Source organism: Mastigoproctus giganteus, chromosome 12 (genome assembly GCF_048544385.1).
Source record: "Mastigoproctus giganteus isolate SK-2022 chromosome 12, ASM4854438v1, whole genome shotgun sequence".
NCBI classification, from domain to species: domain Eukaryota; kingdom Metazoa; phylum Arthropoda; class Arachnida; order Uropygi; family Thelyphonidae; genus Mastigoproctus; species Mastigoproctus giganteus.
Genome location: NC_143586.1, coordinates 102,166,460 through 102,194,023, shown reverse-complemented (window position 1 = coordinate 102,194,023; position 27,564 = coordinate 102,166,460). Strand labels below are relative to the sequence as shown.

At 37.5% G+C, this 27,564-nt stretch overlaps 1 protein-coding gene across 2 annotated transcripts in view; it reads left to right on the top strand.

The window, feature by feature from the left end:
* LOC150077304 (nucleosome assembly protein 1-like 4) overlaps positions 1 to 27,564 on the top strand; it is a 432,049-nt gene that overhangs the window by 10,668 nt on the left and 393,817 nt on the right. The window contains exon 2 of one of the 2 annotated variants that reach the window (XM_090386808.1): positions 4,905 to 4,975. The exons of the other annotated variant lie outside the window; for it this stretch is intronic. The gene's annotated coding sequence lies outside the window, so the exon portion shown is untranslated. The remainder of the gene's footprint in view (positions 1 to 4,904; positions 4,976 to 27,564) is intronic. 2 annotated transcript variants of the gene reach the window in all.

Genomic DNA, 27,564 nt, shown 5'->3' with positions numbered 1-27,564 from the left:
ATTGAGGAAAGATAGATGTGCAGAAATTTGCCTTTAGCCAGCGGGTAGTGGTTGTTGGAACAGACTTTCATCCCTTGTCGTGGAAGTTGATAGCCTAAATAAATTTAAGGCTCAGCTGGACAGGTATTTCGAATGAATGGAGGGGTGATGTGGAAGTGGTTTTTTTTTTTTTTTTTTTGGCTGATGCTGCATAACCTTGCTTTCTTGCATCATATGCCTCTAGTAATGCTAATGATTTTAAGAAGAATCTTGCTAGAATGAGAAATTAGGCTAATAGTCCTGTAATTTGAGCAGATTTTCAGATCTTCTTTTTTTGGTAAGGGAATGAAAATTGATTTCTTCCAATCTGGTGGCCACCATCCAGTTTTCCAAATTTTTACAATCATTTTATGAAAAAACACTGCGCCCATTAACACGTGTAGCTTTAATCACTTCTGCCAGGATTTCATCAATTCTAGGTGACTTGCCTCATTTCACTTCTCTGATGGCTTTTTTTTTTTTTTTTTTGACTTCTTCCTTCAGTCGAACTGGTTCATGATCACACCCTTGAAAAGGGGGTGGCAGACTGTTAGTGTTAGCAGGTGCTTGGAAGAGCTGCTCACAGTATTCCTCCTTCCTTTAATTGTGTTCTCCTCTGTTAAAATTACCATTATTGGGAACATATAATTCACTTGAGGAACTGTGAAATGCAAAGAGACTTGCCAGCTAAGTATTGAACAACAGCAAAAATTCGTTTCAAAATTCCATCCACTGATTTTTCTCTAGTTTATGCAAGCGACACTGTTTTTTATCTATAGTTCTTTGTTTTGTTAACATGGACTTTATTGTAAAGTATTTATTGTAATTAGAAATATGAAATATAATAGTTTGAGTTTTTTTACTAATATTTTTTATTTGATTTTTATTGGAACCTGAACTTCCTACCTGCCAATGTCAATGAACTTTAATTGAAGATTAATTTGAAAATTACATTTGTTTCAAAATTGGTTTTACAATTTTGATGAAATTTTATATTTAGTTCTTATATCATAAATTTGTTTGTTTTGTTGTCACAATAAAATGCTCTTTATTAGTTTTTTGTTTAGATGGGGCTCCCAAATTCCATTTTGCCTTGGGCCCCATGAAGGTATAATGTGTTACTGCATCAACCTCTTGAAATGAGGACAGAATTGCAAAATTTCAAGAAATTGTGGCAAGAGACTAGTTTGACCCTCAAGAATAAAGTCTGAGTTGGATATGAATAAGGATAAAATTTGTCAAATTTTGCATGATAAAGATTTAGGGAAAAGGAAGGTCTGAAAAATTTGTGCCTCACAGGTTCATGGTTGAGCAGAAGCAACAAGGAATGTCATCATGCAAAAATTTCATCCAGACTTGTCAAGAAAATCCTAATCTCTTCAACTGTATTTTCACTGGAGATGAGTGTTGGGTGTTTCAGTATGACCCAGAGATGAAGCTTGAGAGCATGTAATGGACTTAAAAATTATCACCAAGGCCCAAAAAGCTTCATTTACTGAAGTCTAGGATCAAGATGATACTGACCACATTTTTCAACAAATGGTGTGATTCACAAGGGATTTGTACCTGAAGGGGTGTGAGAAAGAGAGAGAGAGAGAGAGAGAGCGTCAATGGTGCATTCTACATACAAGTGGTTCAAAGACCATTGAAAGGCATTTCCTGGGTGAGGCCACAATTTTGAAATGTAGGCAGCTGGTTCTTGTTGCACAACAATGCCCCTACCTATTCTACACTTGTTGTTAAGACATTTCTGATGAAACATGGCATTGTGGAGATCAACCATCTACCTTACTGTCCCAGTCTAACACCAGTAAACTTCTTCCTCTTTCCCTAGTTGAAAACTACCCTCAACAGAAAGAGATTTCAGGATGTTGAGGATATAAAGAAATACATATCTGCTGAACCGAACATTATGTCTTTGGATGCTTTTGTTGAATCTTTTCAGAAACTTTCAGAACAGTAATAAGTGCAATCAGTCAAATGATGATTACTTTGAATAAAAATAAAACAATTTTTGAGCTCCTTCACTTCGTGTCTTTTTAATTACACCAGTCTGGGAACTTTATTGCCAAACCAGATGTAAATTTATAACTCATTGAATATTTTTGCTTTATATTGCATCAGGTAAATTACAGGATTCTAACCATTCAGAAAAATATCACAGTTCAACAAAAATATTAGTTTCGCAATTTCGTTATTTAAAAAAAAAAAAAAAGAAACTGTTGAATTATAATTAGTTTCCAACTCTACAGTCAGTTCTGCTATAAAGCACATTTTCGCAACGTGAATTTGCTCCAACACAACTGATATATTAGTGAACAATGTGAGTATAATGCGATTTTCACATTGGCTCATACACGATTTTGTCTGCAAGTAAATGCTAGGTGAACTCAAACTGAATGTAGTGACCTGTGCAGCAATATATACAAGATTACGAAGCTTTAAAAATGTCAAATATGTGACAGTTGTATTTCCCAGTTACTGTAGTTGTATTGGTTGGAGACACACTGTTGTCATTCCTGTATTCACAAGATAATACGTGATATTGTAGGCTGACTCATGTTATCAGGAGCTCACATTTTTCTGTTCGAACAGAAATTTCATGAGGCCTGATAGCAGGAGCAGAGGAGTACATTTCTGGAGGTCACTACCGTAAAACAATAAAAACAATTTGCAGTTCCTGGTTTATTGGGCTTTTCTATTAGTGCAATCTAATTATAAACTCGGTAAACTTGATATTATTGCATTTGTGGTAATACTGATAGCTGAAATTCTGTGGGTTTTTACATTATTATGGTGGAATGTGTTTCCCTTTCGATGAAATCTTCAATCATATAAAAAACATAAATAAATTTTCAGAATCTTCTCTTTGTTCCTATTTTTTAAGCTATGTAAACTTGTCTGACTTGTGCAATTTGTGCGTCCCCTGTTTGTCGTTATTGATTTCTTATCTTTTTTAGTGTTTTAAATTTTACTATCCAAAAAAAAAAAAAATGAAAATTGTCAGTGAACAGAAATATCAATCAAAAAAACTTCATATCTTGTCAAGGTAAAGTGCTATATTTACTGTAATATTTATTTATTAGAAATTTAAGATATTTATATCTCTGTTAGCAATTTTATTGGGTTTCTAACTTTGTTTAGTGTTTTACTTTCCAGACTGAACATTTTTTTTTTTGAGTGCTCTGCCCCTATCCTTATTTTTTCCATAAGCCCTGTCGTTTTTAATGCTTAAAATACCATAACACGGAGATTTTTAGGAACACGTACTGCTTTATAGCAGAACTGACTGTATAGCTTTCTTTACAGTGACACACTGAAATTGTTGTTGTTATCATGGCAGCATCTTTATTTTCTTATTAATCTAACATAAATGCAATTCAAATTCTCAAACCTGAGAAACTTAGAGGCTACTGCTGTATTTCAGAATTGATTCTTATTAATAATTGTACTGCCTTTTGCAGTGCCAAACATTTCATAACCTAATATGATAGTGCATTTTGTTTTTACTCTGATGTAAATAGCATAGTATATATAGATTAAGATAAATAAGATATATAGATTAAGATAAATAAATTTGATAAATTTGAAGTCTGGTCAAGACATCATCAAATGCAGACATAGATGGGATTTCAGAGACATGGTACCACTGAGGGATGCAGATTTTGAATATGGGAGTACAATGTATACAGAAAGCACAGACAGGATAGGAGGGGGAGGAAGGGGTTATGCTTTAGTTAAGAAGTACATAAAATCTAGGGCAGTGCATCCAGGTGACACGGGTGCCCATGCAGTGTTGAGTTAATTTGGTGTACCATAAGCACTGGGAAAGCAAATATGAGAGTAGAGGTGTGTTATAGACCTAATGACTCTGATGAGTAAAATGAACAGCTATACAGAGAAATAGTCAGCCAGTAAAGCAGAATATCTTATAATGGGGGATTTTAACCTTCCAGATATTGACTGTAATTTGTGGATTGGTCACTCACAGACTAGCAAGACAATTGTGGATTTATTGGATGACTGTATTCTATAGTAGCATGTTAGAGAGGCAGCAAGCAGAAGTACTCTTGATCTGATTATCAGCAGTGATTACTCGTGCATTAAGAATCTGCAGATAAAGGAGCCACTAGGTGGCAGTGCCCACATTGTATTGATTTGGGATTTACTTATAAAGATTTCACTACCATTAAGGGTTAAGGGAGGACTTTTGCTTTCTTAAATGTGACTGCAATGGCAGATATAAACTAGTCTGTAATCAAATTACAAAGGTGGTCAAGCAAGCAAAAGTAAGTTGAGAAATATTTGGCGAAGGATGCAAAGAAAAACAGCAAAGACTTCATTTATGTAAACACTAGAAAGAAGGGGATGAATCAGATTGATCCGCTCAATATCACTGGTTTTGACTGTTCATGATCCTGCAAAAACTGCTGACAAACAATGAGTATTTTGCATCTACATTCATACATGAGGAATTCTTTAGGGAAGTGGATGCCAGAAGTTTATCAAGCTCTAATAAGGAGCTAATTGATTTTGTAATAACTGAGAGGAAAGTGGAAGAGAAATTGTTGAAGTTAAACGTAAGAAAGGCACCTAGGGTGGGTGGGATTCAAATAATTTAACAACCGGTTTGCTGCCCTAATGACCGTTCTAAGTATAAAAAAGCTATATACCGAAAGGTAGTTTATTATTTCATGCAGTTAATACTTAAATAAGAACAATAAAAGAAGCCCACAAAACTAGATTGTTATAAGAAAGAGTTTTAAAATATTAATGAAAAAATATTAAATAATACCTGACAAAAAACAATAAAACTGTTATTTAAGATATTTCCATATTGCTTCTTGATTGGCATCCTCACTTGCAATTTTCTTCGCTTTTATCAGAGCATCATCGGCTGAGTGATTTATCCTTAACCATCTTTTCACTGTAGGAGTAGGATCCTATTCCTTTAGAGGTAGGCCGATTAGACTAATAGTCATTGTGTTTGATATATTAGAAACAGTTAGGCGACTTCTCTTCTCTGAACATATTATGTTCATCTTTGAAAAACCCCTTTCCGCTTCTGCTGAACTTACAGCAATTGTTCTGACAATATTTTTAGCTCTTTGAACACTTTCAGGAATTGCATAATTCTGAGAATTTTTTAAAACGTTTTCCACGAAATCTCGATAATCATTAATATCAATTTGGTAATTAAAAATGCCATTAAATATGAGCAATTGTTCTTCAGCTGCTTTCCATGGAACTAGTACTTCTTCAATATTCCAGTAATCTGGCTCCAAAAAATTGAGAAATTGTAATTTATTCTTATCTTGAAATTGGCTACAACTTGCTTTTAAATGTTCACAATCCATTAGTCTTTTTTTTCAAATTCATTACGATGTTTTCTAAAAGTCTTCCCCGAGGAAGCCCGACAAATCAATGATTTTCTACAAATTTTATATTTTTGAAGGTTTCTGAAGTAATTAATTCATCAACTTTTTTTTTTTCGTATGGACCCTTTTCCTTACCAAGCATTTGAAATGCTTTAATAGATCTTATCACGAGTTTTTCAGCCTTTATTATGTCTATATTTCTTGCTTGCAGTGCATTTTTTAAAGAAGAGAAATTTCATTTAAAATATCAATCATCAATGCCAAATCAGTTATAAAATATATATTTTTAAGACAGGCAGCCATACCTAAGTACTTTTTATTTGAATAAAAACAGTGATGTAGCGCTGGATAAGTGCGCCACACAGCTAGGGTTGACCTTAAACTACAGGCAGCCCATCTTGGTCCCAAAACTCTACCAGTCTTTATAATTTCAATTCCAAGTTGTTCAGATATTTTGGAAAGTTCAATTTGGTTCTTATTGGATTGATAACAAATAGTATATATCTTATCAATAAATATTTTAAAATGATTTACTTCCTTTATTTCCTTTATCGAATCATCTAAAACAAGATGGAGGCGATGATTTAAACAGTGCCTTATTATTATGTTTAGAAACTCTTTTGCAATCCTAGTGCTCACTCCAGATTTTCTCCCAAGCATAACACTGACACCATCAGAGCAAAATCCTATTCAATTTTTTTTCTAGGTAGTTCTTAGTAAGCCCAACATTATTTAAACTTTCCATAACTGAAGAACATATTGTCTCTGCATCTTGTTTTTCCAATTTAACTAGTTCAACGAAAATTGTTGGTGATGTAACTGAATCCAAGGCCAATTCTAATACAACAAATTCTGATTTTGGTTTCTTATTGAAAAAATCTGCCAAACTCTGTTGCCTTTTCATCCTTTTAAGGGCTACTGCAAAAAATTTTAAAAATGTTTTATTTTAATATATTATAGAGCAGGAGCGGATATGTGCCTATATCCATGTGTGATCATATCATAAACTTTTATAAACAAAGCACTATGCTTATACCATTGATAAACATTAGTCAGAACATACATTTTCTTCATTTTATCGATACTAAACGAAAATTTCTTGCTGAATTAATAAATGGCATAGGCTATGCAGATTAAATACGATAGAATACCAGGCGCCCACCTTAGAAAGAACCCTGATCACAAGTGCCATTTTAACAACCGGTTTGCCGAACTGAACAAAAAATTAGGTATCGGTTCTGCCGAACCGGTGTGAACCGGCTGAATCCCACCATCTATCCAGATATATTAATGGAGGCAGAGAAGGAAGTAAGCATACACTTAACCATAATTATGAGAGCATCCTTCGATTTGGGGGAGGATCCGCAGACTGGAGATATGTAGATTATCCCCAATTCACAAAGGGAGATCATGGGGTGACATGAGTAATTACAGACCTGTTAGTTTAACTTCTGTTCCAGGGAAATAAATGGAGGCACTGGTTAAAGAAGCACTGCAGGATCATCTAGACAAGACTACAATTATACTTCAAACACAGCATGGATTTGTTAAGGGAAAATCACGTTTGACCAGTTTTATTGGTTACTGTGATGTGGTCGCAAGGGGACTGGATGCAAAAAATAATTTTGATATCATATACTTGAATTTCAGGAAAGCTCTTGATACTGTTGCACATAAAAGACTACTGTACAAATTGGAAAAGTGTGGCATTAAGTACAAATTGCTTCCATAGATAAAGGGATTGTTGAGTGGGAGAAGACAGAGTAGTAATCAATGGACACTGCTCTTCTTGGACTAATGTGATTAGTGGAGTCCCCCAGGGGTTGTGTTGGGCCCATTGTTTTCTATATTTATCAATGATATTCATGAAGGTATATCAGGCTTGATTTCCAAGTTTGCAGATGATACAAAGGTTGGCAGGGTTGTTATTAACAGTAATGTCAGAACGCTATTGCAACAGGATCTAGAAAAGTTCGGCAGATGGGCTGAGAAATGGTAATTGAAGTTTGACATTGATAATGTACTGCATGTGGGTAGTAGTAACCTCAGAGTAACGTACCACCTGGTACGTTACTCTGAGGTACTAAACAGGTGGTACATTAGTCCCAGCGAACAGAGTAGACAGTGTTGTTAATTGTCCATTGTATATTATATATTGTTTTCTTGGTTCTGAGACTGAGCATATTTAAAAAAAAGTATTGTATTTATCTGTTTAATATAATTATAATTATTACTTGGTGTTAGTGAGGATAATTTGTGGAAGTTCTCCACTAGTAATTCATTTGTCGACACCCACTGGTATTACACTACATTTGGTGGGTGCGGGACTTGTGCATTCTGCACAAATACAAAACGTAAACCCGGGCCTAGAGAAGTGCACTGGGCAGTAGTTGTTTTATATTGGCGGTGGTAAAATACCCCGCACATGTTTTTAGGCTAGATTTGTTGAGTTTCTGTGCCAAAACAGATGAACTAGGTGGAGATGGGCTTTTGCCTAGGAGCCACCCTTGACTCTGCGATACACATACGTAACGCACCAGGAGGTCAAATATAATATAATGTCTTATATATGTGTAACGAAATGTTAATGTATATAAAATTGTATATATATCTTTTTGTAGGTATTGTATATATATTTATGTAATAATTGTGTGTACAAATAAATGAAAAAAAAAAAAAAAAAATGTGTGGTACTACATTTGGGTAGTGGAAAATGAAAAAGACCTGGGATTAATTATGCAGTCAGATATGAAGTTCTCCGAGCAGTGCTGCCAGGACACACATGGTGTTTGTCAATTCTATACAGTAATTTTGCTAGGCAGGGATAAGAAAGTGATTATCCCATTCTCTAAGGCAGTGGTCAGGCTACATCTTGAGTACTTTGTACAGTTCTAGAGGCTTCATTTTTGGAAGGATGAGCTGTTGAAATGAGTACAGAGAAGGGGAACGAGATTCTCTTACCAAGAAAGGCTTCAGTTCTGCAAAATTGCAGCGTCTTGAGACTAGGCACCTGTGAGGTGATCTGATCGAGGATTTTAAGGATTTCAATGGATTGAGCAAGCTTAATGCTGATGGGATTCTTCCTCTTGCTCAGACCACTTAAATGAGGGGGCACAAATTCAGATTGAGGAAGGACAGTTACAAAATAGATGTGTGGAAGTTTGTCTCCAGCCAACGGGGTGGTTGATTGTTGAAACAAATTTCCATCTGTTGTGGAAATTGATAGTTTAAGTAAATTCAAGGAAGACCTAGACAAACTATTGGGGGTAATGAATAGGTGAAACAGGAGGTGTCTGTGTTTGTTTTTTTTTTTTTTTTTGGCTTAACAAGAAAGGCTTAAGTTCTGCAAATTGCAGTGTCTGGTGACTAGACACCTTCAAGGTGTATAAGGCCTTGATTCAATTGAGCAGGCTCAATTTTGATGGGATTCTTCCTCATGCTCAGATTATGAACCTGAGGGGACATAAATTCAAATTGGGGAAATGCAGTTATAGAATAGATATGTGGAAAATATGTCTTCAGTCAGTGGGTAGTTAATTGTTGAACAAACTTCCATCTGTTGTGCAAGTTGATAGCTTTAATAAATTCAAGGAGGAACTGGACAAACATTTGGAGGCAGTGGATGTGGGAAATGGCGTTTTTTTTTTTTTTTTTTGGTTGATGCTACATAAGCTTGCTTTCTTGCATCACATGGCTCTACTAATAGTTCTGGAGGCCTTATTTTTGGAAGGATGTAAAGCTGCTGGAATGGGTACAGAGAAGGGCATCTAGTTTGGATTGCTGTTGCCACAAAAGGCTTAAGTTTTGCAAATTGCAGCGTCTGGCGGCTTGGGCACCTGCGGGGTGATCTCATCTCATCTCATTGAGGTATATAATGCCTTGAATGGTGTGAGCAAGCTCAATGCTGATCAGATTCTTCCTCTTGCTCAGAGTCATTAAATGAGTTAAAAATACTTACTTTTATTATTTGCACTAATAAGATTTTGCTACTATTAAATTAATAAAAAGGTTAGCGATAGAAATGCTTTTCTAAATGATAATATTCTGTCTTATTATATGCTGTGTCTATCTCTTACTTTAGTCCCAATTGAATCCTTGTCTTGCACAAATACACGAGTACATTGTTTGCGACTTGGCACCACAATCATTTAATGCAAATTCTGCACAAAGTATACACGTAACACTCAGATTTGACATCTTTTAGTAGTTCCATAAATTTATGATAATGACCAAGTGAGGATTTAGATTTAATTTCCTTGATGCACTTTTCAACAATGTTCATTGCATTTTCAATATTCATTATCTTGGAACATAGACTCTTTTGGTGAATTATTCAATGAAAAATAAATTGATCTATGGTAGGCAAGAACAAGTGCCCTTATTCTTCCCTACCATAGATCTCACGCTGTCAGTGGATATTCCGATTTAGTTATTGTATTCAAGTTTGAATTCTAACATTTCTTTATCTTATTAAATATGTATTCACCCGTTGTTAAGTTGAGTGAGCGGTAACAGTTCTTCTGTTACATTAAAATTTCTATCTATTCCTCTGATAAAAATAGATAGTTGAGCTGTATCTGCCAAATCAGTGCTTTTGTCAAAAGCCAACAAATAATAATCAAAATTGGAAATTTTTCGTTGTAAGGCAGTGGTGTAACTACAGAAAACACGGCTCTGCCCTTCCCTGTTAACACAACCCCAAAAAGTGAAGAGCAAAAAAAAGCTCAACATATCACCTGTTATTTCTGAAAATTACCGTAGATATTTTCGTTTTTATTTTTTCTCTAACAATAAAATACTGGGAGAATTGCAATTCTACCAACAACTGTCTATTTACTTCATTATTATTATCAGGGGCGGGCTGTCCCGAGGGTGCAAGGGGAGCACTGCACCCGGTCGGCAACATTCAAGGGGTGCCCGAAAACTGGAAACTTATATGCACGTATGAAGAAAATTTTAAAGGGGCATACCAAATTTTAATTGGCACCCAGGGATCACATACCCTAGGAATTCCCCCCCCCGATTATTATTATTTAAAATAAAAAATTACTGACATCAGAGTAATAAAATAACAAATATAGTAGTTCTGTCAAATTGTAACAAAATGAAAAGAATAGTAAAGAAAAAAAAAAAAAAACACGAGAAACTAAATTTACAGCAATGAGTAACATATTAGTATCACAAACTGGACGTTTGACGATCGCCGACGTCATGGATCATTCATAAATAAACTAATGAAAATTGGAATAATAAATATATTTACTTAAATCTTCAGCTTTTCTATCACAAGTTAGAAAAAAATGCAATCGTGCTGGTTGACACTGTTTTTCTTGCTCTGAGAAACTTGAAATTGTAGAATAATAGTACAGGATGCTTGATAACAGCTGCAGAACCTTCTTTCTTTGCCAGTAAAGGAAATGAAAATCTGTGATGTGCTAAATTCTTTTGTTTCGTTTCCCGTTTCCTTCAAGAAAATTTGCAACAAATTTTTCCACTACAAATGAAAACAGAACAGATACACATAAAAAGGTTATAAAATGTATTATTCATAGCCAGCGAAAAGGTCCATAGCCAGCAATGGATAAGGGTAGAAGGTTGTTGTGAAAATGGCAAATTAACCTCAGAACCATAAATTTAACGAAATGTCATACTTTGGAGTGACTGAAATAGACCTTTACTCTGCCTGGTCATTATTCTGCTCTCTGAACACCATGTGATAAACGCTAATTATAGGAATGGTTCCCCCCAATGCACTATTCAGTTTCAGAATGTCAAATGCTAGGATCATATGGCAACTCAAAGGTCGCGGGTTCGAATTCCGCCTCGGGCTTGAATCAAAGTATTGCAAAAATGGGGGGTGCATTATGGCCACAGAAGCCGATGCGCCAACAACTACCAAAAAAAAAAAAAAAAGCAAGGATCATAGGTTCTCCAGTTTAGATGTGTCTCTGGTTAACATAGTAATAACTGATTCCTAGTCCTTGTGGTTTAGGACAAGTGAGTTAATGCTGCTGGTTTTCAATTTTTACAATATTTGCACCCTTTCCATATGCCACCTGGATGTTGATTGTGCTTCTGAGCTGCCCTGCCCATATGAAGTATCTTGGATTTTTCAATGTTGAACTTCAATTGCCAATTCTCAGCCCATCTACTCAATTTTTCTAGATCCTCTTACAGTTGCATACCCTGATTATTGCATTATCTACCCTGCAAACTTTTGTCTGATATCTTAGGCATTAAACATGATATATCTGCCTTCATCAATATTAACATTAACATTAGTAGAGGCACATGATGCAAGAAATCAAGCTTATACAGCATCAGCCATAAAAAAAAAAAAAAAAAATATTCCCATTTCACTGATCCATTCATTCCAAATGTTTGTCTAGTTCTGCCTTGAATTTATTTAAGCTATCAGCTTCCACAACAGAAGGAAGTTTGTTCCAGTAATCAACTACCCGCTGACTAAAGGCAAACTTCTGCACATCTATTCTACAAATGTCTTTCCTCCGTTTGAATCTATGCTCCCCCCTCAAGGTTTGTAATCTGAGCAAGAGGAAGAATCCCATCATCATTGAGCCTGCTCAATCCATTCAAGGCCTTATACACCTTAATCGCATTAGCATTAGTAGAGGCATTTGATGCAAGAAAGCAAGCTTATGCAGCATCAGCCAAAAAAAAAAAAAAAAAAAACCCCACTTCCACTTCACCCCTCTGTTCGTTCAAAATACCTGTCCAGCTGAGCCTTAAACTTATTTAGGCTATCAACCTCCACCACAAGGGATGGAAGTCTGTTCCACCAACCAACCACCCGCTGGCTAAAGGCAAATTTCCGCACGTCTATCCTACATCTGTCTTTCCTCAATTTGAATTTATGCCCTCTCAGGTGATTTTTCTGAGCTAGAGGAAGAATCCCATCAGCATTGAGCATGCTTAAACCATTCAAGGCTTTATACACCTCTATCAGATCACCTCGCTGGTGCCTAGTCTCCAGACACTGTAATTTGCAAAACTTAAGCCTTTCTTCGTAAGAGCACCCCTTTGTTCCATTCACTAATCTTGTTGCCCTTCTCTGTACTCGTTCCAGCAGCTCTACATCCTTCTTGAAATGAGGCCTCCAGACCTGTATACAGTACTCTAGGTGTGGCCTGACCATCGCCTTATACAATGGAATAATCACCTCCTTATCCCTACTGGAAAAATTCCTGTATATCATTGACAATACTCCATGAGCTACTCTTGCAGCCCATCTGCACTGCTCAGAGAACTTCATATCTGCTTGCACAACCACCCCCAAGTCCCTTTCATTCTCTACCACTGTCAGTGTAGTACCACAGAGTTGATACGTTGCTCTGGGGTTGCTGTTTCCCATATGTAGTACTTTACATTTGTCAATGTTAAACTTCATTTGCCACCTCTCAGCCCATCTGCTCAACCTTTCCAGATCCTGTTGCAGCAGCATAGTGTCAGTAGTGTCCTTGACAACCCTGCCAACCTTTGTATCGTCTGCAAACTTGGACATTAAGCCCGATATACCATCATCAATATCATTTATAAATACAGAAAACAATAATGGACCCAACACTGAGCCCTGAGGGACTCCACTAATAACATCAGTCCACGATGAGCAGTGTCCATTGATTACCACTCTCTGTCTTCTCCCCCTCAACCACCCCTTTATCCATAGCAGCAATTTGCCTCCAATGTCACACTGCTCCAATTTGTGTAGCAGTCTTCCATGTGCAACAGTATCAAAAGCCTTTCTAAGATCCAAGTATATAATATCAAAGTTATTCCCTGCATCCAGTTCTTTTGTGACTGCATCATAGTATCCAATCAAGTTGGTCAGGCAAGACTTCCCCTTAACAAAACCATGCTGTGTCTGAGCTATAACTGAAGTCATGTCTAAATGATCCTGCAGTGCTTCTTTAACCAGTGCCTCCATTAATTTTCCTGGAACAGAAGTTAAGCTCACAGGTCTATAATTACTTGTGTCAGCCTTTGATCCTCCTTTGTGAATTGGGGTCACATTTGCACATTTCCAGTCTATGGGTACCTCCCCTGAGTCCAAGGAAGCTCTCATAATTATGACTAAGGGTTTGCTTACTTCCTTTGCTGCCTCCTTTAATATAACTGGATAGATCCCATCCACCCCGGGTGCCTTTCTTGTGTTTATCTTCAACAGTTTCTCCTCCACTTTACTCCCAGTTATTTCAAGATTCTGTAGCTTACTGCTAGAGTTGAATACACCTCTGGCATTCCCCTCGCTGAATAACTCCTGACGTGTGAATGTCGATGCAAAATATTCATTTAGTTTGTTAGCTACCTGAGCAGGATCATCAACAGTTGACCCATCAATATCAAGTGGACCAATCTGATTCATCCCCTTCCTTCTAGAGTTTACATAAGTAAAGAACTCTTTGCTGTTTTTCTTTGCATCCCTTGCCAAGGATTTCTCGTAATCTGCCTTTGCCTGCCTAACCTCCTTTGTAACTTGGTTGCATATCAACTTGTATCTATCATAGGCTTCTGTGTCATGTGTTAATTTGTATGTATCCCATGCATTTTTCTTCTCTGCCATATGCCTGATTAGTTCATCTGACATCCTTGAACAATATTTCTTAGTTGGTATGTAAAGCCTAGTAGCTTCGAAGATAAGTTCTTTGAATGCTTCCCATTTTGAATTTGCTGTTGGTAACATCATCAGTTGGTCCCACTGTATAGAATTTAAATACTGTCTCAGTCCATCGTAGTCGCCTTTACCCCTAATGGTAGTTACCTCTTTGAGTAAATCCCACTTCAGCACACTGTGATCACTGCCACCTAGTGGTTCATTTATCTGCAGATTCTTAATGCATGAAGAATCACTGCTGATAATCAAATCAAGAGTATTACTCCCTCTAGTTGCCTCCCGAACATGCTGATGTAGAAAACAATCATCCAATAAATCCACAAAAGCCCTGCTAGTGTGTGAGTAACCAGCCCCCAAATTCCAGTCAATATCTGGGAAATTAAAATCTCCCATTATAAGACTCTCTGATTTACTGGCCCACTCTATTTCCCTGTACAGTTCCTTATTATACTCATCAGAGTCATTAGGCCTCACACTCCTACTCTCAATTTTGATCTCCCAATGTTTATGTCACACCAAACTGACTCCACACTGCACTGTCCAGTGATGTCGACTGGCTTCACTTCCTTGGTTTTTATGTGTTTCGTAACTAATAGCATAACCCCTCCCCCCTTCCTATCCTGTCTATCCTTTCTGTAGACGTTGTACTCCCCAAATTGCAGTTCTGCATCCCTTATATCTGTGTGACACCACGTCTCTGATATCCCAACATCTGCCTTCGATGTTTTGAGCAATACCTCAAATTCATCAAATTTATTTACTAAACTCCTAGCATTGGTGTACACGCAAGTATACCTGCACCTGTTTCTATTCTTAGCTATCCTAACACAACCCATGTGTTTACTTGTACCGCAATGGCTCCCACCAGTCTCTGAAATACCATGCATCTTGTTTTTCAGGCTTCTGCTCATTCTAATAGAAGCAGTGCAAGAATCTCTTTTACCTCTTCCAGTGGCTACTGTCAATCTACTGGTCTTTGTCTCCCCCCAAGCTAGCAGTTTTCCGACCCACCTAACACTGCCTCGATAGCATCAGCAAATATTCTTGCACCCTTTCTATTTAAGTGTATCCCATCCCTGTAGAAGCAATCTCTCCTGTTAAATTGCTTGGCAGATGCCTAATTTCCAGAAGCTGTGATTTGCAGAACTAAGCCTTTCTTCCTAAGAGCACCCCTTTGTTCCCTTTATGTATTGTTGCCCTTCTCTGTACTCATTCTAGCCTCTCTACATCCTTCCTAAAATGAGGCTTTCAGACCTGTATGCAGTACTCAAGGTGTGGTCTGACCATTGCGTTATACAAGGGGGGTAATCAACTCCTTATCCCTGCTTGCAAAATTCCTGTATATTATTGACAAGACCCCATGACAGCCTGTCATGGGGTCTTGTCTACTCTGGCAGCCTGTCCACTGGTCAGAAAACTTCATATCCGACTGCACAATTATCACCAGGTCTCTTTCATTCTCCACTACACTGAGTGTATAGTTGGTACATTCTCTGGGGTTACTGCTACCCATAATCAGTACTTTGTATTTGTCAATGTTAAACTTCAGTTGCCACTTCTCAGCCCATCTACCCAACATTTCCTGATCCTGTTGCAGCAGCATACTATCATTACTGCTATTACCAACCCTGCCAACCTTTGTATCCTGCAAACTTTGACATTAAGCTTGATATATCTTCATCAATATCATTGATAAATATACAAAACAATGATGGGCCCAACACCGAACCCTGAGGGACACCACTAATAACATTAGTCCACATTACGGATTGTCTTTTTCCCGGATTTTGGTAATCCCGGGATCCGGGGATAAAAATGTTCTTTTCCCGGGATTATTGTAGGTGGAATTAAAACTGAAAATGTCACTGCATTTTATTTATTCACACACACACACACACACATATATATAAACTACAAATTGAAACGAATTCAAAACTTACTTTTCAAAAACTTAACATGTTCTTTTTAAACCTTGACAAACTAGTGACTACATTGTTAAACAAAAATTTATTTCACTTTAGTTTATTTTGAAAATGATTTGGCAATTGACATGTAATATGAACGTAAGAAACACAGGCAATTTACACATTTATTGCTGAGTCTAGTTCTAAGTTTGGTTATAAATAGTCCTGCAGCCGAAAAGGACCTTTCAGCTTCTACACTTGTTGGTGGTATGGATTCGAGAGCGTCCATTAATTTTAATACATTTGTTGTTTTTTCACCAGCTGCCTCAAAGATTTCGAACTCCTTGGATATATTTTTTGCAAGTGATTGACCTTCAGCTTCGTGTTGAGGGTCTTTAGAAACACATTCAGTTTGTTTTTTGATTTGACCCGCCAATTTCTCACAAAGCGTCTGCTGTCTTTCGCTCTCAATATCACACTCTTTATCGGAGTCAGAATGTGACGAATCAGATTGCAATGATTCAGAAGAGGAAAACCCAAGACGACTTATTCGTTTTGCTGTAACCAACAAGGTTGACTTGCTTGGAAATGGTTGCAACTCGGTTTCTACTACTTTTCTATTTCTTTTATAATACGTTTTTCCAGTTTTTATATACTTCAATAATCCAACCAAAGCTTTTTACTTTCTCTCGTTTATCCTTAAAATTAGTGCTTCCTGAACTTTTCTTGAAAAGATAGAATTTTGCTCAGAAAGTTCTTGTATGATGAAAGAAAAAACTCCCTCTGCAGTACGAAGTGTCGCATCACGACTGCAAAGGTTTTGCGATCAGATTTCGACGGGTTTCAACGCACGCACAAGGTCATTAAGAGCTGTATACTCTGCTTCACATATTGGATTTTTCATGTTATAGTCAATCATTGTTTTTTTCAATTTGTGATTTTAACTGTAAGAATCATTCTAACATGGCTACCAAACTGTTCCATCTAGTTTTAGAATCGAGCACTAGGCTTAAATTTTCTTGCTTGAATGAAGATTTAACATAATTCTGAAGAGTATCATATTTCAAGGGAGACTTTCGAACCATTTGCACAATTGTTCTAACTTTATTAATGATATTAGCTATGTTTAATGCACCAGAGAATAGGTCATCTTTGAAATCACATTTTTGTTCCTTATCAGGATTGTTTTCGAAGCTTAGATTTGAATCGTAATTTTCTGTTTCATCCTCTTCTAAATCTTCCTCGCTGTCTTCAGTTGTTTCTACCTCAATTACACCTTCCGAATCATTCTGTCTCTTGTATAGAACGTCGCATATTGCAAGGTGTATATTGTGGGCATAGCAAAGCCCACAATCTATCAACTGTCCGAATTTCACCATAACACTTGCCCCATCCGTTACGCACGCAACTATATGATGCTCTATTGATAATTTAAACTCCAAAAACTTCTATTTTACTTCTTCAACCATTTCTTCGGCGTTTATTCTACTATTAATAGCAGTCATTCCTAGATTCCAAAATTTCTCTTTATCTTGATGAACGTTGATATTTAAATAACATTTGTTTTTAAGCGACGAATATTCGTCTAGAGAAAGGCCGAATCTCTTACCATTTTTTAATGATTGTTCAATTTCTTTTATAATATTATACTGTTTATGCACTAATTGCATAACATGATTGGGATTTTTAGGAAGAAGCAAACCTTTTTCACTGAATGCTTGCTGAATAAATTCACTTTTACATATGGCACTGATAGGAAATCCATCTACAGCTACAAGCTTTGCAATGATTTCTTCTTTTGTGTCTTTAAAAAACTAAACAATGTTGGCTGAGAATGAACACTTTTTAAACATTTCGAAGAGCTTCTATAGATTCATCCCCTGCAGAACGTTTGAGGTTACAATCATTTGCCGACGTAGGCTTCTCAATAGAATGTTTAGTTTTTAAATGCCGAAGCAAGCCACTTATAGAAAAACTTCTACATTTCAGTATTGCACCACAATGACTACACTTTGATTCTTCATTATTATTACATTTAATGAAGTACTGCTAGACGAATGTTTTTGATCTCTCCATCATCACAAAATATTAAAACAATAAAATATATATAAAGTGGCTTAACTGCAAGAGGATTTTTCTAGGACAAATGACATGTATAATCGAGAAGAGTCGAGACTCGAGAAATGACAACGATGACATTACAGAGATATGTAAGAAAGTGCTGGCCTTTCGCTTTCTGCTTTATATATATATATATGTGTATTGCAAATTTAATGTATAAAAATAAATATTTTTCTAAATTAAAATAATACACATCTTTATTGCTGACGATATCTCAAATTATGAAGAAACTATTTATTTTGCCAGCGCACGATGATCGCATATATATATATATATATATATATATATATATATATATATATAATGTGTGTGTGTAAGACTGTTAGTATTGATTATTAAAGTTAGTAATTCAGACTGGGAAATCTCGGGATAAAGAAAATTTCCAGGAATAAATCCCGCAGCAAAAATCAGCCGCGATCCTGGGATCCTGAAATCCCGGGAAACAATCCCTAGTCCACATAGAGCAGTACCCATTGATCACCGCTCTCTGTCTTCTCCCACTCAACCATCCTTTTATTCATTGTAGCAACTTGCCCTTAATGCCATGCTGCTCCAATTTGTACAGTAGTCTTCCATGTACAACAGTATCGAAAGCTTTCCTGAAATCCAAATATATGATATAATTAATAAACATTGAGAATGGTGCCTCCGTAGCCAGGTGGGCAGGAGCAGCAGTGCGTAGCACACGCTTCTTGATCTAGACCGGGGTTCGAGCCCGGGATGGCCCACCAAATATGGAGGATGTGGAATGGTCAGGAAATGACCACCGCATATCCCCAGAGCAATATGGCCTTAGTTGCTAATGCTCCTAAAAAACCAAAACAACAACAACATTGAGAACAACAATTTGGGGTCCAGCACCGAACCCTTGGAGACTCCACTAATAATATTAATCCAAGAAAAGCACTATCCCTTGATTATCTCTCTCTCTCTCTCTCTCTCTCTCTCTCTCTCTCTGTCTCTGTCTGCCTTTCCCACTCAACCAACCATCCCTTTGTCCATAGCAGTAACTTGTCTTTATGCCACACTGCTCCAATTTGCATAGGAGTCTTTTATGTGCAATTGTGTCAGAAGATTTTCTGAAATCAATGTACTGTTGAAGACCTATATAATGACCCCCAATGAGAAAAAACTGTTGTTATATAGATCGTTCATCAAATCAGAAACACTGGTGAGCTTGGGCTTGGCACACCCAGGTTCCTGAGTTGGATATAATCATTCTTCTCTTTTTGGTGATTCCCTTCAATACTGAGGATGCTTTTTTAATCTTTAGTTCGCAATGTTCGGGAATCGAATTATAAATATACCTTAGGAATTTTTATAGACTTTGCTGGTGCCTTTGATTCCATTAGTTGGGACAGTGTACTGATGATGTTGCGCATGGCTAAATGTTCTTTTAATATTTTCTCTATAATTAAAGATTACTTTAGGGATCAATTACGCATCATGTGACTTGAGGCTGTCCTCAGGGATCTGTCTTTGGTCCTTTAATGTGGAACTTGTTTTTGGAAGATTGGCTCAAGAGAGAATTTGACCAATCACACACAATAGCTTATGCAGATGATATGGAAATACTTGTGCAATGAAACACCAGAAAGGAGCTCGAAATGAGGGCCGATTGCATATTGAAAGAATTATGCAAATGGTTTAATTTACATAGGTTGACAATCTCTATATCCAAAACTAAAATCTGATGTTGAAGGGTAAATTGGTTCTTAGTAGACCTCCGCTCGTAAGATTGAATGGTATTTCCTTACAGCAGGTGTTAATGATTAAATACTTGGAAATATGTATTGCTAGTGGCTTGAATTTTATCTCACATATTAATTATATATCAGAGAAAGTGAATAAAGTTATTGCCGTGATCTTAAGAATAACGCAGGTGGAATAGGGGATAAAGGGGAAATTCATAGGGGATATTCAATCATAAATCAAATGGAGTTTGATTTATGATTGCATTTTTTTGCCGATTGTTACATATGGTGCATCATTCTGGGTTGGCCATGCAATCAAAGTAAGCAACACCAGAAAGCTCTATTCTATACATTGTTATGTTACTCAAAAGGGTTATGGCCTGAAGAACGGTTTCAAGCTTTGCAAGTATTAGCTGGCAAAATCCCACTTGATTTGCAGTTAATGTTTAGAAGCCTAGCCTTTTATTTGAGCAGAAGTATAAAATCCGAGTTGCTGGACATCGAAATTAACACTTTAATGACTTGAGAAATGGAAAGAAGAGGATTTGGGAGCTCCTTTTACAAAAATGGCAAAACAGATAGATTGTTTGGAAAAAGGTAGAATAACATTCAAATTTTTCCCTTATGTTAATGGTGTGAATTATATTAAACCAATCTGGTTAGTGCCAAATATACGTTGTACATTCTTATAACAGGTCACGGATCATTTTTTGCTAAACTGAATAGTCTTGGAATCATAGCAAGATGCAATTGTACGTGTGATAATCTGGGAACATGTGTTTAATTGTTTGGAATATGCTGATTTACTGAATAATGTTGATAATGTAACTCGTCTGGTGGTTGGGATTGAGCTATTACTTATTAAAACAAGGGAAAATTTTATTGCCTTTCAAAATTTTGAAAATCAGTTTTCGTGAGAAGGAATATACTTTTGCAGTTGGAAGAGTTGAGGTTGAATAATGGATGAATTGGACGACTGTACCCTCTTCTTTACATAGAACAGCACGTTATTTTTTATATAGGAACAGAGAAAATTCTTTGCAGCAGAGGTGGACAGGAGTTGGTACTCTGTTTCCTTAATGGGTGGGTGTTCACTTCTGCTCCTGCCAATGCAATTGGCAAGAAGCCTTAGTTGTTTTTCTTGGATTTGATCCTGCAATAACACCTTCTTCCAGCTTGGTTTTGCTGGTTAATATGAGCAACTTCTGTTGAGCTCTCTGGCTGCTGGTAGATGGCTGTTTGTTGAACTCGTCTTTTGGAGAATACCGGCGATGATCAATTTCTAGGATGTGATGCTTGTGCTCACTGTGAAAGTGTCTCTTCATCGGTTTCTGTTGTAGCCTGCTTGTCCAGCTCGTTGTGCTGATCAGTCTCTAGGATGTGATGCTTGTGCTCATCTGTGGACATTGTCTCTTCATCGGTTTCTGCTGTAGCCAGGTTGTTGTGCTGTAGCTGAGGGGATGACCGTTGCACAGTACAGTTGATTTGTAATGTGAATGTGAAATTTGTATTGTTAATAATTGTATACTGTACTATACATATTTCTATGTGTATGGTGGGTTTGCTAGATTTTTTTTGGCTAGGGGCCGCTTTACTCAATAAGTGAAAAAAAAATGCCTACATGAAGAAGACATATAAGAATATGAAATTAATTCTGGAAGTAATGAAGTACAAAGACTTCCAATGGCAAATCTGTGGAGACCTGAAGGTAGTTGGAATACACTAAGTACTGCTGTTTCCTGTGTGAGTAGGACAGTTGTACTAGGTCCTCACACTACAAGAGAGAAAAGTCTGCCTCTAAGGGAAAATTTGCGGCCCGGGGAAAAAAATGTCCAGCACAATCCTCTGATTGATCGAAGCAAAATTCTTCTGCCCCCTTTACACATCAAACTGGGACTCATGAAGAACTTTGTTAAGGGGGTGAACCAGGATGGAGAAGCTTTCAAGTACCTGAGAGGACAATTTCCACTGTTGAGGGATGTTAAGGAAGGAAAGAATCTTTGTTGGTTTGCAAACTTATGAAATTTTAAAGGATGAAAACTTTGAGCGAGTCCTCCAAGGTAATGAGAACGTAGCTTGCGAAGCCTTTAAAAGTGTTGTGCATGACTTCCTGGGAACTATGTTGAGACTGTGAACAACCTTCTAGAAAAGTATCATCAATTAGGCTGTAACATATCACTGAAAATCCACTTTCTCGACTCTCATCTGGAATTCTTCCCTGACAACTGTGGTGCTGTGAGTGACGAGCACGCTGAACGATTCCACCAAGACATTTCAGCAATGGAAAGAAGATATCAGGGTAGATGGAATGCTTCTATGCTTGCTGACTACTGTTGGACAGTAACAAGAGAAGACCCGGAAGTGGCATCTCTTTCAACAAGCGAAAAGAAGACTTTGTCATGAATAGACCACATTTTGAGAAAGTACTTTCGGTTCCTGTGCAATTTTCTTGTGTTCTTGTTTTATTATGTTTTAATTAAAAACAACTGTGATTTATGTTGTATCAAGGAAATGTAAATATGAGATTGTTTTAATATTACTTTTCACTCTGACTACTACTGAAATTACTATATTCTTAGACACTAGCAAAAATACTGTATCTCAAAAACTAGAGCTAATAAAAAATTTCTGAAGTCATATTCGTTTTTCTCGACCCAAAATTAGTCAAGTTTGCCTATTTTAAGAAAGGAAACAAATTCAAAGAATTTTTTTGTTGAACAGTGATTGATTAATATTAATTCCAGTGTTATTGATTAATATTAATTCCAGTATTATTATTATATTATAGTTATTATTACTGTATTTATTATTAACAGAAAGTAATTTCATTCCATTTTTATCTTGCAACAAAGAATACATAATTATCCAAATACGAGGAGTGATAATTTAATTTGCTGACTGTTGCAAGATTTTATTTACCACGTGAACTTTCCATAACTGCCACTAGAGGCACTCTCCCTCATCACTACTGAGCAGACTCTGTGTGCACTTGCCAGTACTTGTCAAGCCAGTGTTGAATGAAGAGTGTTTTTTAGCTGCGCTTGTCACTGACAGTTGTTTTGAAGCAAGTATCGTGTCGGACATACAGATTGAACGGTGATATGTGATTCGTTATTTTATTAGACGGGACTTAAATGCATCGGAAACAGTTAGAGATGAATGAAGCGTATGGTTTTGAGTGTTTTGGTAGGATGGCCAAATTTAAATGGCATCAGCGATTCAGTGAAGGCCGTGAGTCTGTTATGGATGACCCAACACCTGGTCAGCCTTCCTCTTCAACATCTCCTGAGCAAATCGCAAAAGCTCAGGAAATCTTGGATGAAGACAGGCAAATTACACTTCTTCAATTAGCTGTTAGAATGTCCATTTCGTACAGCAGTGCTCACAATATCGTAAAAGATCAACCAAAAATGTTGTGAATCTGTGCCTCCTGGATTCCACACACTTTGACTCCAGAACATAAACAGCAAAGAGTAGTCTTGTGCAAAGAAATGCTTGATTGTTTTGAAACACAGGGTCAGAACTTCTTAAATCTAATGATGACTTGTAATGAAACTTGGAGTTTTTGTTGTGATCCAGAGACAAAACAACAGTTGAGTGAGTGGAAGCATTCTGGTTCACCAAGACCTAAGAAATTTCGAGCTTCTCGTTCGGCTGACAAATAAATGGTTTTTGTGTTTTTTTTTTTGATATAAAAGGCATTCTTGTTATGCATTTTGTGCCTCGTGGAACAACTATGAATAAGGAAGCATACTCCGAGGTTCTCAGAGTCAAACTTCGCTGCACCATTCTTGATAAATTTCAAGAACTTTCCGATGAGGTTTCTCCATCAAGACAATGCCAGTCCCCATACAGCTAATATTGTGCAGTCAGTGATAACTGCCATAGGTGCTGGGGTTCTTCCACATCACGCTTATTCACCAGACTTAGCCTCATGTGATTTCTTCCTATTTCGGCACATGAAGAAAGCTCATCCCATTCCTTCAAGTTTTTGCATAAGTAAAGATGTCTTTGCTGTTTTTCTTTGCATCTTTTGCCAAAGATTTCTCTTAATTTGCCTTTGCTTGCCTGACCTCCTTTGCGACTTGATTTCAGACTAGTTTATATTTACCATGGGCTTCTGTTTTATCTGATAATTTATATGCATCCCATGCATTTTCCTTCTCTGCTACAAACCTCATCAGTTCATCTGACATCCATTTAGGCATATACCTCGAACAGTATTTCTTAGTTGATATGAAAAGCCTTGTTACTTCTTTAATTAATTTCTTGAACACTTCCCATTTGCAATTTGCTGATGCTAACATCATCAGTTGGTCCCACTTTATAGAATTTAAAAACTTTTTGAGACCACTGTAGTCACGTTTATGAAGCAAAAACCCCTCCCTTTACACTTGATTGTAGTTATATCTTAAAATAAATCCCAAATCAATACACTGTTATCACTGCCACCTGGTCATTTCTTTTATCTGCAGATTCTTAATGCATGAATAATTACTGCTGATAATCAGATCAAGACTCCTTCTTGGTTGCCTCTGTAATGTGCTGCTGTAGAAAACAGTAATCCAATAAATCCGCAAAAATTTGTTAGTCTGTGATTGACCAACCCACAAGTTCCAGTGAATATCTGGAAGGTGCCTCCGTAGCCAGGTAGGCAGGAGCAGCAGTGCATAGCACACACTTCTTGATTAGACCCGGGTTCGAGCCCGTGACCACCAAATACGGAGGATGCAGAAAGGTTAGGGAATGACCACCACATATCCCCAGAGCAATATGGCCTTAGTTGCTAATGCTCCTAAAAACCAAACAACAATAACAATGAATATCTGGAAAGTTAAAATCCCCCACTATAAGACATTCTGATATACTCTCCCTTCCACTCTATTTCTCTGTACTGCTGTTTGTTGTACTCACGAGTCATTAGACTTATAACATACTCCTACTCTCATTTTTGCTTTTCCAGTGCTCATGTCACACCAAACTGATTCAAAATTGCACTGCCTTAGATTTTATGGGCTTCTTAACTAAAAGGATAATCTCCTCCTCCTGCCCTGTTTGTCCTTTCTGTATACATTGTACTCCCCATATTCCAATTCTGCATTCCTTCTATCTGAGTGATATCATAGATCTGCATTTGATATCTTAACCAGCACCTCAAATTCACTGTACTTCTAGTATTGGTGTACATGCATATGTTCTTACTCTTTGTTACCTTAACAGTCCATGTATTTTCTTGTTTCATGACAAGTCCCCCTTGAAATCAGTTTCAGCTCTACCTGTGGTTATCGTTAATCTATTATGTGTATCCAATGAAAGTAGCAGTTTTCTTAGCCAATTAACAGTGCCTTGATAGTATCAGCAAATATTCTTGCACCCTTTCAATTTAAGTGTATCCCATTCTTGTCGGCGCCTCCGTAGCCAGGTGGGAAGGAGCAGCAGTACGTAGCACATGCTTCGTGATTAGACCGGGGTTCGAGCCCGTGACCACCAAATACGGAGGATGCGGAAAGGTCAGGGAATGACCACCGCATATCCCGGAGCAATATGGCCTTAGTTGCTAATGCTCCTAAAAACCAAAAAAAAACAAACAAACCCATTCTTGTAGAAGCAATCTTTCCTGTTAACAAGAAAAAAACAGAGGCATGATTTTCGTTTGAATTTAGTATAATTAAAAATACTACACTAAACAAATATAGCTAATGCAGTAATAACACTATGCATCGGTTATGCTATGAAGTTAATATTATTAATTATATATAATTAAAATTCGAATGTTCTTATCAAAAATACACCAGTTATGCAGCAGTAATACTACTATGCTATCAAGTTTGTATTATATGTATTAGGCTATACCATTATGCTTGAAAGTTATAAGTTAATTATAATATATAACATAATTACCCAATTAATGCCAACCTAACTGATTCAAACTTTAGAGTACCTATTTACCACAATTAAATTATTTGAATTCTCCTACCACTTTCTCTATAACTATAATAATGGTGGCAAGATTTGAATGATGTAAATGTTCAATGTATATTAAGTAGTAACCAATAAAATCTCTAGCTAAATTAAAAAATAAAATAATGAGCATGACCAGGAATATAAACCTAGTTATAGAGTATGATTTAATTTGGCAGTTAGGTCAACAAAACTGTAAGATTCGTCAAAAACTTATCTGTTTCTTGGAGCTGAAAATTCTTTGACTAGCACATGGATATTCTCGTTCCCGAGATCTCCCCAAGTTGCTGTGCTGATTTGTTACTGATTGGTGAATTAGCCACTTGCAGCACTTCTTCTTCTTGGTCCTTAGCTGGCAGCTGGGGGAGGCGGTTGGCCACGCAACCAGTATGCTGCTGTAGGTGCCGCAAGGTTTCGGACTTGCTCTGTGATGTTCTTCCATACTTTACGATCCATGGCGTCATTCCTGGGCTGGTTAAGGTCGAGACGTCGGCTCTTCAAGTCATTTCCCACTTGCTTGGCCCACGTTTTCCTAGGCGCGGTCCGTTGGATGCTCCATTGGGTGGGTCGTTGTCTCCAAAGGAGTGTGGATGGTATTCTGTTCGTGCCCATTCTACATATGTGGCCAAACCATCTAAGCCTTCGCTTCTGGATTTGGTCGGCAATGGTTGGTTGCTCTTGGCATCTGGTGCAGATGGTATCATTAGTGATGCGGTCACGAAGTGAGATTCCCAAAATCTGCCGCAGGCATCGAATTTGGAATACCTCAAGTTTGTTTAAATCTAGCTTGAGACAAATCCATGATAAAGGAGAATGGGCAGGATCAAAGTCTGGAAGAGTCGGATTTTAGTCTTTGAGGAAATGTTGGTCCTCTTCCACAGACACCATTTGAGCGAGGCGAACGCAGTGGCCGCCTGTCCAATTCTGCTGTGGATTTCCATGGTGGATGCAACTTTCTTCTCCTGGACCAGCGACCCAAGGTATTTAAAGTCCTGCACTTGCTCGATCTTGGACGCCTTCGAGATAGATGGTGGCTTGCGACCCATCTGTTGTCAGGGCCTTTGTCTTATCAGCATTGATCTTCAAACCGTATGGCCGGGCAATGTCGTAGAGGATGCCCGTGGCTTCAGAGTCGTTACCAGCAAAGATAGCACTATCATCGGCAAACATCAGGTCAGTCACATAGTGATCCTTGTCATAATGTATGCCCCGTCTGTTTCTGAATGCTTGCCTCATAATGGCGTTGACCACGATGTTGAAAAGCAACGGGGAGGCTACATCCCCTTGGCGGACTCCAGTTTGGATGGTAAATTCCTGATAAATCGTTCTGGATGTGCACCTGGCTGGTTAAACCGTTGTATGCAGTTTGGAGGAGTGTGATGACTTTTCGAGGTACATGTTCGACCTCTAGTAGTTTCCATAAGGCAGGCCGATGGACACAGTCGAGCAGACTTAAAGTCAATGAAAACAATGACGGTTCGCTGTCCACACCGGATCCTCTCCTCCATCAGCTGACGGATGGCAAAGATTTGATCACAGCATCCTTGCCCGGGTCTAAATCCCGCCTGTTCTTCTCGACTGGTTTGCTCGCAATGTTTTTGCAGCCTTGACTGGATGATCTTCATAAAGACCTTTCCGATGATGGAAAGGAGGCTGATGCCACGGTAGTTCTTGCAATCCCGGTTATCACCTTTCTTGTGGATTGGTACGATAATGGCTTTCCTCCATGTTAGCGGAATTTGTTTAGTGCACCAGATGGTTTTGAGGAGTGAGTGTAGTCGGCGAAGCAGTACATCTCCCCCGGCTTTGATCGCTTCTGTGGTGACTTGGTCCACTCCTGGTGCCCTGCCATTCTT